We start from the raw sequence: 16,758 nt of genomic DNA on the forward strand, positions 1-16,758 counted from the left end.
GGGATTCCCAAGACATAACTGAACATATTTCTATAGCACCCCTTCCCCCGCACCCACACCCCTCCCGCCCACTCCAGGAGTTCCTGAGTCTGCAGTGATATCAGTCCCAATAGACCTGTGGATATGCCTATTTTTTCTTTGGCTACATTTCCCCCATATATTTTGCAACCCTTCATAGTAAATGGACATTTAATGCCATTAAGGGGCAGGACTGAGGACTCTACGAGTGAAGAATTCAAGCAGGTGTTTCTGCATTCCAGGGACAATTGGAAATGCCTGGATCACTTTTTCTCTTCCTTTCAGATGCAAATGTGAGCTAAGATCAATTTCTCAACCTTCTGGCTAAGAGAGGTGAAAACATTATCTAGTATCTGTTCTTATCAGTTTAATATCTGATATGTCCTTTATTTGAGGACTGTATATTAAATTGATTTTTGAAACAGGGGGATGGAATAGGCACTTGCTCTGTCCACCCCATGCATTGACCTGGTATTGCAGTGCCTCCAGCACTGGTAGGATCCAGAACCACTTGATCTGAAAACAGTAACAAAACACTGTCAATGGGCTCTACGACTTGAACTGATAGAGAAATTGGGGCGTCACAAAAGACACAATAGATATTATTGTCCTGTCACCCCTATAAAGAATGAAAAATTCTGTATGTTATTCTTAGTGAAAAATATCAAAAAGATCTCTCTGTAGTTCAATGAGGAAATATCAAGGTTCAAAGATATTAATTCTGGGAATTTTCTCATTCTGTCCATAATCTCTCCCAACTACCTGCTAAAATTCCACAAGCACAGATTTCTGTCAGAATTTTTCAGGGATCAAGATGGTGGCACTTTGTGCCCTTCAAGACTGGGAACATGACTTTGCCATTGCTTGAAGATAGCTCTTGATTCTAGTCCTCATTCAAAGCCCATTGAAGTCAAAGCAAGAGGTGTCATCACTTTTACTGGGCTTGGCATCAGTCCCTAACACAGGAAAGCACTTAAACGTGCTTACCTCTGAGCATTTGCTTAAGTCACATTGACCTCAAAGGGATTTAAACACATGCTAAAAGTAAAACACATGCTTAAGTGTTTGTCTAAATCGGGATGCTTTTTAAAAGCAGGGCCTTCATTAATAAAAACATATGAAAAAAAAGGGAATTCTTCAGAAAAAAAAAAGCCCTGGGTAAGCAAGGGGTGGGGAAGACTAACCATGTAATAGAGAGAGATCCGGAGTTCATTAACAAGAAAATGCTTGGAGTCATCAGAAGATAAAAATGGCTCTATAGCGACTGTAAGCTGCTGGGAATAGGGACTTTGGTATCCTTACTTGTTTGTTAAGCACCTAATACCAAAGCCTTTCTGGACATGGGGGCCTAAAGTGAGGGACCTACATTCATATTTAAAGAAGTCGCCTACGTGGGAAATGTGGGTGCTCAGAATGTGTGAAAAAAGAACCAATAATAGTTTTGTGATTGTGATTTTTCAGGGTATCTAGTGATTGTAAAAGTTTGAGATTTACCAGGTTTCTCCAGAACTTTTATAGCCAGAAGCATGTAGTACATTGCAGAGAACTCTGTTGGGGTTCATCGTGCATTCAGCGACACTGCCAAGGCTGTCAAAGAATTTAATAGTTATAATACAATGATTTAGCCCGTTTTAAATACCTTTTCATATCCCTGAGGAATCCTTTGGACTAAAGCTGAAACTGAAATTATAAACAAAAATCTTTTCACTTTTGAAAGTGATGGGCAATTCTTATAGCAACAAATTCCAAGTGACCACATATGTGTCCAGTGCATGGTCAGCTAAACTGAACTTCCAGTCTTTGGACTTCTTCATCTGCTGTATTGATTTCCTTTGACTTTTTTTTTTTAAGTTTTCAATTATGCGCAAAACAAATGAGTCTGTTTCTTTAGGTCCATTAATTATTACATTCCATTTACATTTTCTGTTTATTTTTCCCCCCTCTCTATGGAACCTATTGAAGGTCTGATGATTCAGAATGCTCTGGGAACACTATGTGGCTTTCCTTCTTGTTTGCCCATTGTAACAGAGCTCATTTTTCAGTGGAGGTTTCCCATTATTTCCAGGAAAAATGTGGTCAAACCCATGTACTCCCAAACCTTTTGATCTCCTGAATCCTCTTCATATCCCAGATAAAAAAGTCAGTGATTAAGACAGAGTTCCTAAAAGGACACATAGTCAGGCTTCTCTTTGACCAAAATGGTTTCCCAGTGAATCAAACCTTTCTCAGCTCAGGGGGGGCTCCACAATAGGCCCTGAAAAGATGGATAGAGCAATTGTCCTGTTTAGTGATCCACGAAAGGAAAGGGTCCTTGGTGAAGGGAGACCTACACTAAGTCTGACCTGACACTGCAGGAGTAAGACAATAAAAGGTCAAGGAGACTAACGAGAGGAAAAATGCAGACAATAGGTGCCACAGCTAGCACACAGCTCCTGCCACACAGACTATGGGGCAGCAACGTTAACTGCCTCAGACGTGTGAAGGGGAAGTGAAGCGGAAAGAACTTGAAGTTTCCTTCTTAAGAATTGTGGCCCAGAATCTTCAGGATTTACCCAGGCCTCACAAAGAGGTCAAAGTGACACAGCTAGACCTGAGATGAATAAAAAATAAAGATTATCTAACTGGAGAGGAGAAAAAATATAGATGTTTTATAGGCTTGAACTAAAAAGGCAACAATTTGTCAGTTAGCTTCTGCAGAAAGTTTGCAGGACAGATTTTGGGAGTGAGTAGTGGAGTGAATTTTTGCTTAATTCTATAATTATGATGATGCCTATATATGTGAGGCTTCTTTTTTTTTGCATGAACACAAAGATTCTGAGTTCACCCCTAGCCAGACTTCAGCACAGAGAACTTCCTCAAGTACTTAGCAATTGTCTCTTTCTATATGTGAAAGAATCCTTGTTCTTGTGATCTGTCTGGAGACAAAAGGAGGAATCTTTGTGGCTTCTTCATGTATCCCTGTTGTCAATGGCATCTCCCATTATCACTTCTTTGTAGCTAGGCCTTGCCCTCATTAAAGTGAACAGCCCCTTCCTACACAGGTTGGGCGAACACTCTAAATACTATTTTTGCATTATACATAAACAGACCAGTCTTTAGAGATGTTAACAACTGCCTGCTGCTCCCCAGTAAGGTTTAAAAGCTTAATCATAGGATACAGGAAGAAAATCTTCCCTAGTTCTATTTTTCATATAAATGGGGAAAGATTTTTGCCATTTAAATCACATTCTTCAGCTTTTCAGTGACCCCGTCTGATCTTTTGACTGGAGACATACAAGCACTGACATTTATCAGAGTATCATTTCCAGGATGTGAACTGGCAACCGGAGGAAAGGTTTTACTAAGCTTTTCACGTCTTCTTAAATACATCCTTTTAAAGATAAATAGCACAATGCAAACACAGCTTTCATTTGTATGGCATCTTGTATAGCAACTTCATCCCCGTACCAAACATTTTTTTTTACCAAGTTAAATAATACAATTACAAAGATAATGGACTGGGAATGTCAACTAATGGGCAGAGCATGAGACTGGAAAGCAGGGTACCTGACTTCTATTCCTAACTCTGCTGCTGGCTTGTTCTGTGACCTTGAACAAGTCACTAAATCTCTCCCTGTCTCAATTTCCCCAGATGAAAGATGGATACTAATACCTGCCTTTTAAGGCACATTGAGATCTTGAATTAAAGATGCTATTTAACTGTTAATGGATACTAGTTATTACATCTATTTTATTATAAATAAGGAGGAGGGAAAAATTAAGGAGGTATGTGTTACGGGACAAGCAGTAAGTTTTTCAGCTGACAGATGACTAGCAAAAAATACATAAAAGACATTGACTCAACCAAAAACAAATTATTTTAAGAGCCATGTAGGTTGGGAACCTTTAGGTAATGTATTTGAGACTGAGGAAGGGAGTAGACAATATTCTCCTCTCTAGCTTTGATTCTTCTACCTATGATATTACCTGTCAAAGTTCAAAATGTGTGCCCACCCATCCAATCACCACCCTTACTCAATAGCTAATTTGCATGCTACAGTTTCATTGGTTGTATGAGGGAGACTTCACAGATTTTGGATTACTTGGCCTGACTGCCACACCTTTGTGCCTAGCTGCAACCTCACATATCTGCACAACCGCCTACACAACAACACAACCAGCAAGTCCAAATACAGATAGCCCCTCACCCCAGCACACACCCCTTATTTGCCACCAACATAAATCAACCAAAATCTCCCAGCACAACACAACCCAGGCACAAATCAATGCAGCTTCCCATCACAACACACATTTGCCCACCCTCACTCATACTTACTATAAACTTGAGTGGCTAAGTGGCAAGTCCTTTGCTAGTAAGCATATATTGGGCTACTGTGACAACGCAATAAAAGTCAGTAGAAAAATCACTGTAAGATGCTATACAATTCAAGGGTGTAGAAAAAAGGTATATATTATATGAGAAACAGTACATGACCCTGTAATTAGAAGGTTACATGATAACACATAGTCTCAAAGGGTCAGAGAAAAAGTTGTGTGTGGAACCCTAATTTTGGCACATGTGCTTAACTGTGCAGTCTTAACATTTTCTTAGTGTAGTTTTTTGTATGGAATGTGGTACAATTTGCAAGCAACACTGAGATTGGTTTAGTCTCAGAATATCAAACCTAATATTGATGCTCTGGTTGATGCAAAATGCTGCCAGCTAAGTGGCCAAAAATGAAATGACTGTCAAACTTAGCACTGACTTTTTGCATTAAAGTTTTAAAAAAGTTAATACATTGACTTTTAATAGAATACTATATTACTCTTCATTTTTTACTATACTTTTGTATCGTTCTATGAAAAGGTTTCAATGATGCGGCCCTCGGGCCAATATACTAGTCCTCATGTGGCCCTCGTGGTGATTTGAGTTTGAGATCCCTGCTTTAAATGGATTAAAAACTGGCTGATAGATTTCAAAATGTAATTGTAAATGGGGAATCATCATCGAATGGGTGTGATTCTAGCAGGGTCCTGCAGGGTTCAGTTCTTAGCCCTAGGCTACTTTCCCCCTTTCCTTTGAGGCTAAGCATGATCTGAGAGTTTTGTCCCTGTGTTGCGGCCCCAGCACCAGCGCTACCTCCAGCCTGAACCGGGGCCACGCCACAGGGACAGGGGAACTGGCAGAAGTGGGCCTGGGGATGGATCATGGGCGGGGCCATGCCTGGCTGTTTGGGAAGGCTTAACCTCTCCCAGCCTATGATACCTGGTGCCCGTGGTTAGTATGGTGAACCAGAAGGAGCACACTGCTGTACAGATCCAGTCCTTCCTCATCTGACCGGAGGTGGTAGAGGTACATAAGGGAACACCCCAAGCAAGTAGCCTCTGTGCTGTGCTGCCTGAAGTAGAAGACTTACCTACAAGAGACCTCACTGGATATCTCCCCAGTGCCCAGCCCTGCTACTTAGGCCCAGTGTTACTATCTGTAATTGCCCTGGACAGTGAAGTATGAATAGTGACTACTCTAAGCAATAGATGTGGAGTACAGTTCATAGGGTTAGATAGGTGTGCTTAAGCCATTCATGGAATAACTTTGAATAGCATGCAAACTATTAAAAAATCAAGCCTGTGAATAACTGGCAAACAGAAAAGGGGACTAGATTAGTTGAATAAACTGTTTGCTGCAAATAGTTTGTCCAGTTTGAGACATAATGAACTAGATCAATTGAAGTCTGCGAGTGTTATTAAGGAACCTGGGGGTTACACTTAACTCTATGTCTGAGGACCTGTCTACATTTGAGAAATTTGCACAAGTGTAACTACCCCAAGGTAGCTGAACTGGTGCAAACACCTAGAGTTTTACAGCAATGTGGTTTCCTTTGGTAATTCACTGGATTAAACTGCATGCTTTAAACTCTGCTTTACATAGGGGGAGTGCACATATATTAGGGGTGTGCACTGCTGCAAATTATCAAAACATTTTCCTTTTGTACAGAGATCCTTAAAGTTAAATGGATCAGTATTTCCATCATCAGCCTCTACTTTTTGTTAATGTTCTTATGCTGAAATTTCCCTCTGAATAGAACTCAGCTCTGAAATAAAAAGTTGTGTGTGCATACAATGTTTTTGAGCTATAAAGAAATAAAAGTCATTAGGATTTTTCAAAGGCTTGTTTAGCACTAGGAATGACTTTGCTAATAAATATGGAAGTTTGCTACATTAGCCCCAATGCTTAATATTTTATTACAGCTGAGCACTTTACCAGATTCCATCTTAAAGTTGGGCCAAATACTGTAATCAATCCATACTCAATATTTCTATAGATGTCAGTGTGAGTTCCACATATAGTCTAGATGCAGAATAAGGTCATTATGAAAAGGAACATATATTCTCGCATAATGTGTTCAGGTTGATATGGCCCACATGAGACCATGCCCCTAAAATTTAGTAAAGAGAGCATAAGTCTGACTCCATTTTATTTAAAAAGGGAGGCAACTGAAACAACAAAAACTACTAGCTGTTATAGAGCACTCTTCATTCATAGATGTCCAAGCACTTTACAAAGGAGACCAGTACCTTTATCCTTATATTACAGATGGGAAAACTGAGGCACAGAGAGGGGATGTAACTCGCCCAAGGTCACTCAATAGGCCAGTGGCAGAGCCAGAAATAGAACCTAGATCTCTGGATGCCAGTGCATCACACTAACAACAAGGAGTCCGGTGGCACCTTAAAGACTAACAGATTTATTTGTGCATAAGCTTTCGTGGGTAAAAAACCGCACTTCTCATACTATTCACTAATACACACTGTCTGAGTTGTGGCTTGATGAGACGAAAAAGAGTAAGAGCTGGCTTATATGATAACATTTTACAGTACTTAAGCGCAGTTGTGTAAATCAAGTGAGATGGCACCATGCCGACCACAACTTTGTGGTCAGCGTAGAACAGAACAAATCACACTCAGCATAGTCATGACTGGTTGACGCGATGCTGACCATGAACCATCCTGGCCTACACTGACTGTATGGTTGTGGTCAGCCTCAGGTTAGCTAACATAGATCTTCACAAATATGTTGACATGTATGTGTGACAGTACTTTGTAAAGAAGACAAGCCCTAAAATCTATGAAATAGAGCAATAAAGGTTAATTACTCTTTTGCCCTCTCCTACTCGGGTACCACAACTATTCTGGGGACATCGTGCATGTCCTTTGCTGTGTCTGTTTGTGTGGGTTACATTTCACTCACCATTTCTGAATGACCTTGTTTGTATTGTTACTTTTCATGACTCTGCTGCTCTTTAAATGGAGTCGGGAGTGTGCAAGTATGTATAATACTATTAATAACACTTTGTACTTAGATAGTACCTTTCATCTGCTTATCTCAAGCTCCTTCACATATTATACTAATGAATTAAATCTCACAACAGCCCTGCCAGGTAGGGATTACTATCTCCACTGCACATGTGGGTCAGTTTGCTGTTAGATAGCTTACAGTTCATGACTTGCCCAAGGTCATGCAGGAAGTCTGTGGCAGGACTGAGAATAGAAACCAGCTCTCCCATTCTCATGCCTTAACAAGAAGACTATCTTTTCTGTTTGTGAAGCTGTTATGCAGTTTATATAGATTTACACGTGGATTTTAAATAAGTAAAATATCAAATATCTGACTGTTCTGAACAAAGGTTTATACATAAATGATAAAGGTCTACATTCTTGAAAACTTGCAAAATCTGCTTGCAGATTTGCATGCCTAATTGGTGCAGACAATCACAGTGACGGCACAATCAATTTTGTGCATGCAATTTTCTGAAAGTTTAGACCAGAAATGTAACAGCATGAAGGTGAAAGAAATGGTTTCAAATAAAACACCTGTACAGTGTATATATTAGGATTAGATCTGAACCTAAAGTTAACGATGTTTGAACCTGGGATTTTGGATTGGGCCTGGTATACACAGTGTACAGTTCTTATTATGCACTAGATCATTTTAATAAATTGTCTTAAAATGTCTTATGCCTTGTATTTATCTTCAGTAAATAAACAATGAATTTCCCGTCAAGGTGTTTAGGAAAGTAAACAGGTAAGTTTATCAATACTTTGTCTTCTAACACGTCCATATGCTTTTGTTTTTACAAGTCAGACACAATTAGAAAGCTTTGACATGTAGAAAATGTTAAGGCTGTTTTATTTTGCTAATGACAGTTGTCCTTTGAATCCTGTTCAGTTAAAAACTTGATTAACTCACAGCTGTTAGTTAAAGATATGCCAAACATTGTCACACATGAGAGTGTGGGTCGTATTTATATAGCCATCTTCAATGGGAGTTTTCCCTGAGTAAGGCTGAGTAAGAACTGAATTGAGATTTTAGGATTTGACCTGTTGAAAATGTGTATAAAACCTATATTAAAAAGATTCACAAGCCTACACATCTCTGAAAGTTCCTCTGCTTTATTCTCCCAGTGGAAGTTTACGAACTACTGCTGTCTAATCAATAGTGTAGAAAGAAGGTAGGGCCAGATCCTTAGCTGGCGTAAGGACAGTGTGGCTCCACTGTTTTCAACAGATCTGTACCAGTTTACACCAGACGAGGATCTGGTCCATAGGCTTCAAGGTGCCAAATATGCCATTTTGGTTTGCAAAGTCTCAAGTAAATGGATGTAGGCAGCAGATAGAAAGCCTTCCTTAAGCCCGGCGGTTCTTCGTGAAGGGGATCCTTTTTCTTTCTTTCTTTTTTTTTTTTTCTTCATCAAGTCCATTCTTCACTTATCTGATAATGAGAGGGGAGTTGTTAGTTAATTCTCGACAACACACTATAAATTTACAAAAATGAAAATCTTTAACAAGATTGAAAGGAAAGCATTGATTCATGGAAGAAGTCTCAGTTAACTGTGGATTAATTAAATGATATTACAGGGATGAGCAGAGGCTGAGAGACGAGAAAAGACTGGATTTTGCCAGGAGCAGGGTTATTACTGGACTGAGGCTTGTGGGTAGAGTGATAATAACACCCCAGACATCTGAATATAGTGCAAAAAAAAAAATCTCTTTGGCAAATGTTGAAATGTTACAAGTGAAATACAACTAGCTAAGTGTCAACAATTGTTCAGGGGATATTGTTCAAGATAAAATTTACGCCCACTATTCAGGCATTCTCCCAGACCCGCTAGTCAGGTATTTACTTTGCCACACTTAGCCCAGTCATCATTTAATATATGGGGCTAACATGTCATGTAGACAATTTTGCAGTTACTCGGTGGGACCACACTTATTTTGCAGTTCTACTTAGATACTTTTTCTGTGATAGCAGAAGGTCTAGATAAAAATGTTTTCAGCTACAATTGTCTTGAGTGTAATGCAGTGGCAGTCAGTAAATTGGTGCCATTGGCAATTGGTGCAGTGGCAGTTGGGAAATGATGGGGCTGCAGGTAGCAATATCCTCAAATCCTCATTAGCTGCTTGATCAGATTTTCAATGTAAAAACTGGGACGCTGTGATTGGAAGGGGATGGAGGTTGCCACAGGGAAGTATTTTGTTGGGAGTTATGGGAGGTTGGCATGAAGCAGGAAGAAAAAGGGTTGCCCTCTTTCCTCTCCATCCTGTTTCATAATGACAAACTGGGACACTTTCATCCCACTCTTCCCTTTATTGCAGTATTTATCCCTCTGGGTCTCCCTTGCTGCTCTAAACTGGTCCCAACCTCTTCTTGCTCTTATCCTGCCATCCCACCTTTCCCTCTCTCTCTCTCTCTCTCTCTCTTACGCCCCTCTGTCCAGAAAAACAAGGAGCAGAGAAAGTAGGTGATCTGAAATAACTCCACCCAGAAGTTTGTATTCCCTGCTCTGTGCTTCCTTCTTATTTTGCAAGGGCACATGCAGACAGTTCTACATCCTGACTCTGTGGAGCTCACCCTACTAAAGCCTGTAAATTCTGATCTATGCCCCCTGAAACTCAGGTACTGCAGAATGGCATATAGGTGTACCATAACTTGAAGGGGCTAACATAGATAGTTCCGTAAGGAATTGCCCAGTGGTAGTAGGTAATACTGTAATAATAATATTAAGGTCTTACATAGCCCTCTTCTTTAGTAGGCCCCAAAGCAATTTCTTAAGGGTGTAAGTATCATTATCCTCATTTTACAGATGGGGACACTGAGGAAGAGAAACTGGCCCTAGATCACCCACCCAGCAGTAGAGCTGGGACTAGAATCCAGATTACTGAACTGTAAACCAGTGCTTGATCCACTAAATTATGTTGCCTCCAAAAGAGTTTCATTGCCTACTGTGAACTTATCCTACAGATCCCAGAACAGTTCTCTGAAGCAGTAGCTTGTGGGAAATTGTGAAAGGACTTCTGAGAGATCAGGTCAAACTCCCACAATTCTGAAAAGACAGTCCTTTACGTCCCTGGAACTAGTGCAATTCCCAAATTGTCATCTCAAAATGGAAGCCAGAATGAACAGCTCTCACTACTTGCTCAGCAAGAAGTATTTTTGTTTCAGCTTTGGAAAAATAGTCGAGAGGCATCTGCATTTGCTATGGCCAAGTGGAGGAGGATGTTCCAGACCTACCTGCACAGAGCTGGACACCAGTAATTCACAAAGTTATTACAGCAAGACAGATCCATTCAGTACCTGAAAGTGACCTGCATTTTCTGGAGATCCACTTTTGGTCCAGACCTCAGACTGATGAGCTGTCCTTGAAACCTGATTGAGCAGCTGTGGCTTCATAGGAAGGAAAGGAAACTTTTTGCAGCCATTTGGTAAACTATCCTTGACTTTATAGCATCTATCATTGGGTTGAGAGCTCTAATTGTTGTGGGAAAGAGAGCAGTGATTGCCCTGTAGAAACTGACAACATCAGATAGTTATCAGTCAAATGGGTGCCAGTCTGTGTTGGGTACTGTTGCTTTGGAGATGAACATGAGAAAAGATAGTATTTCAAAGGCATGTGATCAATGTGGCTAATGTGAAAAAGTCCATTGAGGGATTTGAGCATTTAAATTTATAAACTGTGCAGGAGCTATTGAAGGAACCTATGTGCCCACAACAGCCTTTTTTCTTAGAACATAACGGTCATAGTGGGTCAGACCAATGGTCATTCTAGCCTAGTATCCTGTCTGACAATGGCCAATGCCAGGTGCTTCAGAGAGAATGAACAGAACAGGCAATCATCAAGTGATCCATCCCCTGTCACCCATTCCCAGCTTCTGGCAGTCAGAGGTGAGGGACACCCACAACATGGGGCTGCATCCCTGACCATCTTGGCTGATAGCTATTGATGGACCTATTCTCCATGAACTTATTCTTTTTTGACCCCTGTTATAGTTTTGGCTTTCAGAACATCCCCTGGCAATAAATTCCACAGGTTGACTATGCATTGTGTGAAGTAGTACTTCCTTTTGTTTGTTTTAAATCTGCTGTCTATTAATTTTATTGGGTGACCCCTGGTTCTTGTGTAATGTGAAGGAATAAATAACACTTCTTTATTCACTTTTTCCACTCCATTCATGATTTTATAGACCTCTACCACATCCCCTCTTAGTCATCTCTTTTCCAAGCTGAAAAGCCCCGTTTTTTAAATCTCTCCTCATACAGAAGTTATTCTATACCCCAAATCATTTTTATTGCCCTTCTCGGTACCTTTTCCAGTTCTAATATATCTTTTTTGAGATGGGGTGACAAGAACTACACAGTAGTCAAGGTGTGGATGTACCATGGATTTATACAGTGGCATGATATTTTCTGTCTTATCTATCCCTTTCCTAATGGTTTCTAAATAAGAAAATTTTGCAAAAATCTATTAAAATTCAGTTTTTAAAATGAATCTGGAAAATGAAAACTTTTTAATTTGTTGTTTTTATTTGTTCAGTTTATTATTTTTCCTTTTTATCCCCTTTCTCTGTTTCCTCCTCTTACACACCCACCCCCCAACTTCTCTGGCAAAGTGTGAAAAGGAAAAAATGGGGGACAAAGGGAATGAAAGGGAAAAGGGTGAAGAAGGCATTATTATAATACCTGTCTGTTGCACTTTACATAATGTATGTAAAAGCAAAGGCAAGGTCTTCAACACACAGTGCAATAAGGAGGCAACATGACTTGCAGTAATATATACACAGATGAACACACAAACTGTTGCATCTGAGGCTGTTCCCAATATTACCATAGCCTGTGATCAGTGTGCTGCCCACTTATAAATACTCTGGGCACACACCTTCAAACTAATGGTGTGTAATTCGGTTTGCATCGTTCACATCAGGGAAACTAAATGTTACAATTGTTTTAAAATATGGAGTTATTTCTTGCTATGTAGATGGGGGATTTCTCCTTTCTCTTAAAATAAGTATTAAATATGAGCTTTCTTAATTGTTCTGCTCATTTAATTTGTACAGTGAAGGATTTTATAGTCTAGAGCAGGGGTTGGCAACCTTTCAGAAGTGGTGTGCCGAGTCTTCATTTATTCACTCTAATTTAAGGTTTCATGTGCCAGTAATACATTTTAACATTTTTAGAAGGTCTCTTTCTATAAGTCTATAATATATAACTAAACTATTGTTGTATGTAAAGCAAATAAGGTTTTTAAAATGTTTAAGAAGCTTCATTTAATGTTAAATTAAAATGCAGAGCCCCCTGGACTGGTGGCCAGGACCCGGGCACTGAGAGTGCCACTGAAAATCAGCTTGCGTGCCGCCTTCGGCACACGTGCCATAGGTTGCCTACCCCTGGTCTAGAGTTATGTCTGTATTGAGGCAATAATAATTAGGAACAATGCTATGTAGTGCCTTTTTGTGCCTTAATGGTGGGCTTGTACTTTTGTTGCTGGTAAACATTTATTTTTCCTATGGTTTCATAATAATTTTTAATGGTGAGTTTATGGAGGAGTGATTTGTTGTTGCATTAATATTAAAGAACAGTATGATTGATGTACTCCTTACACAACAACATTTTTCTCCATAATGTATTTGATTATACAAACACAAATATGCAGTCCAGCTGCAATATCAAATCAGTGTAACATATTTATAAAAATAAGGTCATTAGGGATTGCATTTCACAGGGAAATAAAATGTTTGTCTTATGGATTCCAGTTGTCTTTCCCTCTATCAGGCAAAGGGGTGGAATGCCTTGAGAATGGGTCTACCAGACAGCTGGTAGGGGGCAGTCTAGTTGGTATTAGAATCTTGAGTAATGGTTTTATATTGGGCAAGTGGTGCAGGAGCTAGTTGTTGGGACAACTCTTCTCTTCTCTTACCATGCCCATCCCTCATGGGTCTGAGCTCCTCTGTTATCTTTTTTTTTGGAGCTCTTAGGTACTTATTAAACAGTCATTTTTGCAGTTGTGTCCTACAGTGTCATTTCCCTCTCATTCTGGGAATAGTCCAGGATAAGTTCCTTGTCCTGCTGCATGAACCTGTTCTGTCTTATGTAAGTGGTCCTGATTTACACCTCCCCAATTGAGACCATTCAGTCCAAGTCTCTCTGCATGTCCAGCAAAATGTTTTCCGTGATTTTCCTTTCATAGCCCTCAAGTTAATCTGTACCTACGTGGATACCATTCACCTGCTCCCATGTAGCTCTGGGTGGTACATGGTGGCCACTACAATGAAAAAAATAAAAATAAGAAATGACAGGGTTATATAATTATAGGGGAGGTTTTCAAAATCTTCTAAGAGATTTAGGAGTACACGTCCTGTTGAAAGTCAACAAAACTTGTGCTTTAAAATCCCCCAGGTGAAAATAGTTTATCCATCCCTTGGAATACCAAGAAATTAAAGTAACAATTAAAGTTCAGTTGCAAATTCCAACGGTTTCCTGCAAGGTACTTTATCCTGGGCTTGAGATAAAGGGCATACAATTAGATTTCTCACACAAATCTTATAAGAAGGAGAGGATGAAAGGGCAAGAAAATTGGGGGAATGGAAGCTCTGATGATGAGGAAGGGACTTATGGTGGGCTAATCACAATTACTCATTGCTGGCAAACACAAACCTTGAAAACAAGTCTGTCTTTTTCTTGCCCTCTGTGTGGAGGGTCCCAGAAAGGGACAGAAAAGCACTTTTTGGGAGAGTGGAAGAAAGTTTGCATGGTGGCATCAGACGATGGGCTCTGTGAATGGAGAGGCTGTATGAGATTTTGTGGGAGTGCAAGGAAATATGCATTTCCTGAAAGAGTAGAGTCAAGTAAAATATAGCCTTTCTGTGTTTAATTTAGAAACCGTATTGGCATTGTTGTTACTGGAATAGATGGATTCAGAATGCTAAATATGAAAAAAAAACTTCACCACAAGCATAAAGTGTATCAAAGTTGATCTGATTTAGCATTTCTAGGATTTTTTTTTAATCTTGGCAAATTTTGGAACACTTTCCCACTTAATTAGCTCTTTAAAGATACCCTCTAAACTACAAAATGTCAGTTAGATCAACTACTGTAACTTTGTAAAATTCCAGACATGGTTTTGGTCTAACAAGCATAATTTTTTTTCAACTGTTATCATTTGTGTCAATCACAAAACAGTGAAATGGTCAATCAGAAAAGCACAAGTCAAGCCACACAACAAGGACATAATTTAGATTTTAGTTTGGCAATCCTTTTTCTATTTGGTATGTGAAATATTAATTAACCCTGAGCAGCCAGTTATTAAATGCTTTTGAAGGTGGTTTCTTTGAAAGCCAATGAAAGTAATATCAAATACATTGTCTTCCTGTTTCTGAAAATGTATTTTCTCATGAAACAACTAAAATAATTGAGAAATATGGTTACAAGCTCCTTGATAATGCTGGATCAAGATGTGGCCTAGTATTAGAAGTAATCATTGTGGGTTAGTGGAGTTTCAAACAGCTGGAGCCTTCTGTCTGAGCTGCTGTTTTGACATGTAATTTTTTTTCTTGGACTTTGGTCTTGATTTTCCTGGTCTACATGAAATAGGCAAAACATTTACATATCTCATGGGACACCCCTTTTGTTAGGAATTTGGGAAGTTACTGAGGGAGTTTTATTCTCAACTCTGCCAATGAAATGTCCAACTTCGGGCAAGTCACCAGACCTTTCCACTCATGGGCGGAGCGTAATGGAGGCTGGGGGAGGCTAAGCCTCCCCAAACCTCTGCTAATGCTTCCTGCCATGACCCCTGGGCCAGGCCACAGTGGGGCTCCTCCAGGCAGGCGGGCCGGGGTGGCTTGAGTGGGTGGACAGGCCAGGGCTCCTCTGGCCACAGTTCAGGGCTCGGGGCTCCTCTGACCCCGGCGAGCAAGAACAGGAGGTGGAGTGGGGGCAGGGCCTTGGGCAGAAGGGGCGGGGCCAGGGCAGGGCTTAGAAGGTAGAAGGGGGTTCACGTGCCGCCCATGTTTCCATGCCTTAGTTACCCTAGCTGCAAAATGGAGAAAAGAATAGCAGCTCACTTTTTAATTTGCAGATAGAAAACAGTTCTTTTTATTTCATTTTATTATTAAAACAGTGGTTCCCAATCTTTTTGGCCATCTGCAAGACCAATTCACCAGACTAAGATTTTAACAGCACCATCCAGGGCTTGCAATCTCCCATTCATTTATGTACATTTATCCCACTGCGCCAAACCTCTTTCTCACGGTGAGTTTATAGCAGCCCATGCTCCAGTGCATGTTGGAGTGTGCAAAAATCGAATGAGAAGCAGGGCATTGTGCACGGAGGGTCATTATTTGAGGTAAAAAGGAGGAGCCTAGAATACCAATGACAAGTCTGAAGTGCCAGTACTGGAATGTGTACCTCCACCAATAGTGGGAAATACTCAGTGCAACATGATGGACTATTTTGTGTTATGTCAGTAAGCCACATTTCAAGTTTATTGTGCAGTGGGGTAATTTATCTGACTTGTAATACTCTTGTATGTCTTGTGAAAAGATCTGCTTGGGGGCAACATTTCCTTGGCAATTTGAGTGTGACAGAAACACAGCATGAGCTGAGAAGAGGAATAGAAATCTTCTCAGAAGCCAGTCACAGTCACTAGCAGAGTACCTCTTCCTTTGTATACTCAGGGGGTCAAAGCATCCAGGTTTCGGGGCCTTGAAGAGCTGCAGTGTTCAGGAAGTGAAGGAGGCTAGACCTGCAAGGAACTTGAGGAGTTTGAGAGCTGGAAGATTATAGAGAGAGGCAATCTGAAGATCCAAAGGAAATGAGGAAACTGTTAAGAAGCTGGGAGCTGAAACAACATGAGTTATCATCTGGTTTGGCCCCAGGGAATAAAGAATTGATCCCTTCCATAGACTCAGAATCTTTACTTGTTAGAAAGGTATATATTTCAGTCACAAGAGTATCTGCACAAGATATGTGTGTCCTACCAGAAAATCCTGGATTATAGTGTAACAAAATGGAAGCTAGCAGCAGCCATGAACATTACTAAAAGTCTTTTTTCATCTTATGTCATTGTCAGGCTACACATCAAGTCTACAATATTCTTACTGTAAGACTCTACAGATGGATGAACCATTTCATTGCTTCTCTTTGACCTATCTCTAGCCATGTAGAATTTTGCTTTTCTTTTTGTTACTCCGAAGAGTGTCATTGATCATATCGAGGCTAGGTGTGGAGAAATCTTTGGAAGCGATTAAAATTATGGACATTCCTGGTAACAGCTCTTCCTACTGCTATCATAGTGGTCAGCAACATGCTGGTGGGTTCACATCTGGTCCTCTCTTGCCCTTTCTTTAGAAATAATGTGGAGAAGCAGGCCTCATAACAAATGCTGTGGTGCAGGGTCAGAGTCATAAATGAGAGCTGCGTCACCAAGT

General features: G+C 40.2%; 1 pseudogene; it reads left to right on the plus strand.

The window, feature by feature from the left end:
* Window positions 1-321: 321 nt before the first annotated feature.
* LOC123370550 lies at window positions 322-523 on the plus strand (annotated as a pseudogene).
* The last annotated feature ends 16,235 nt before the right edge of the window (window positions 524-16,758 follow it).

Source organism: Mauremys mutica, chromosome 4, assembly GCF_020497125.1.
Source record: "Mauremys mutica isolate MM-2020 ecotype Southern chromosome 4, ASM2049712v1, whole genome shotgun sequence".
Taxonomy (NCBI): Eukaryota; Metazoa; Chordata; order Testudines; family Geoemydidae; genus Mauremys; species Mauremys mutica.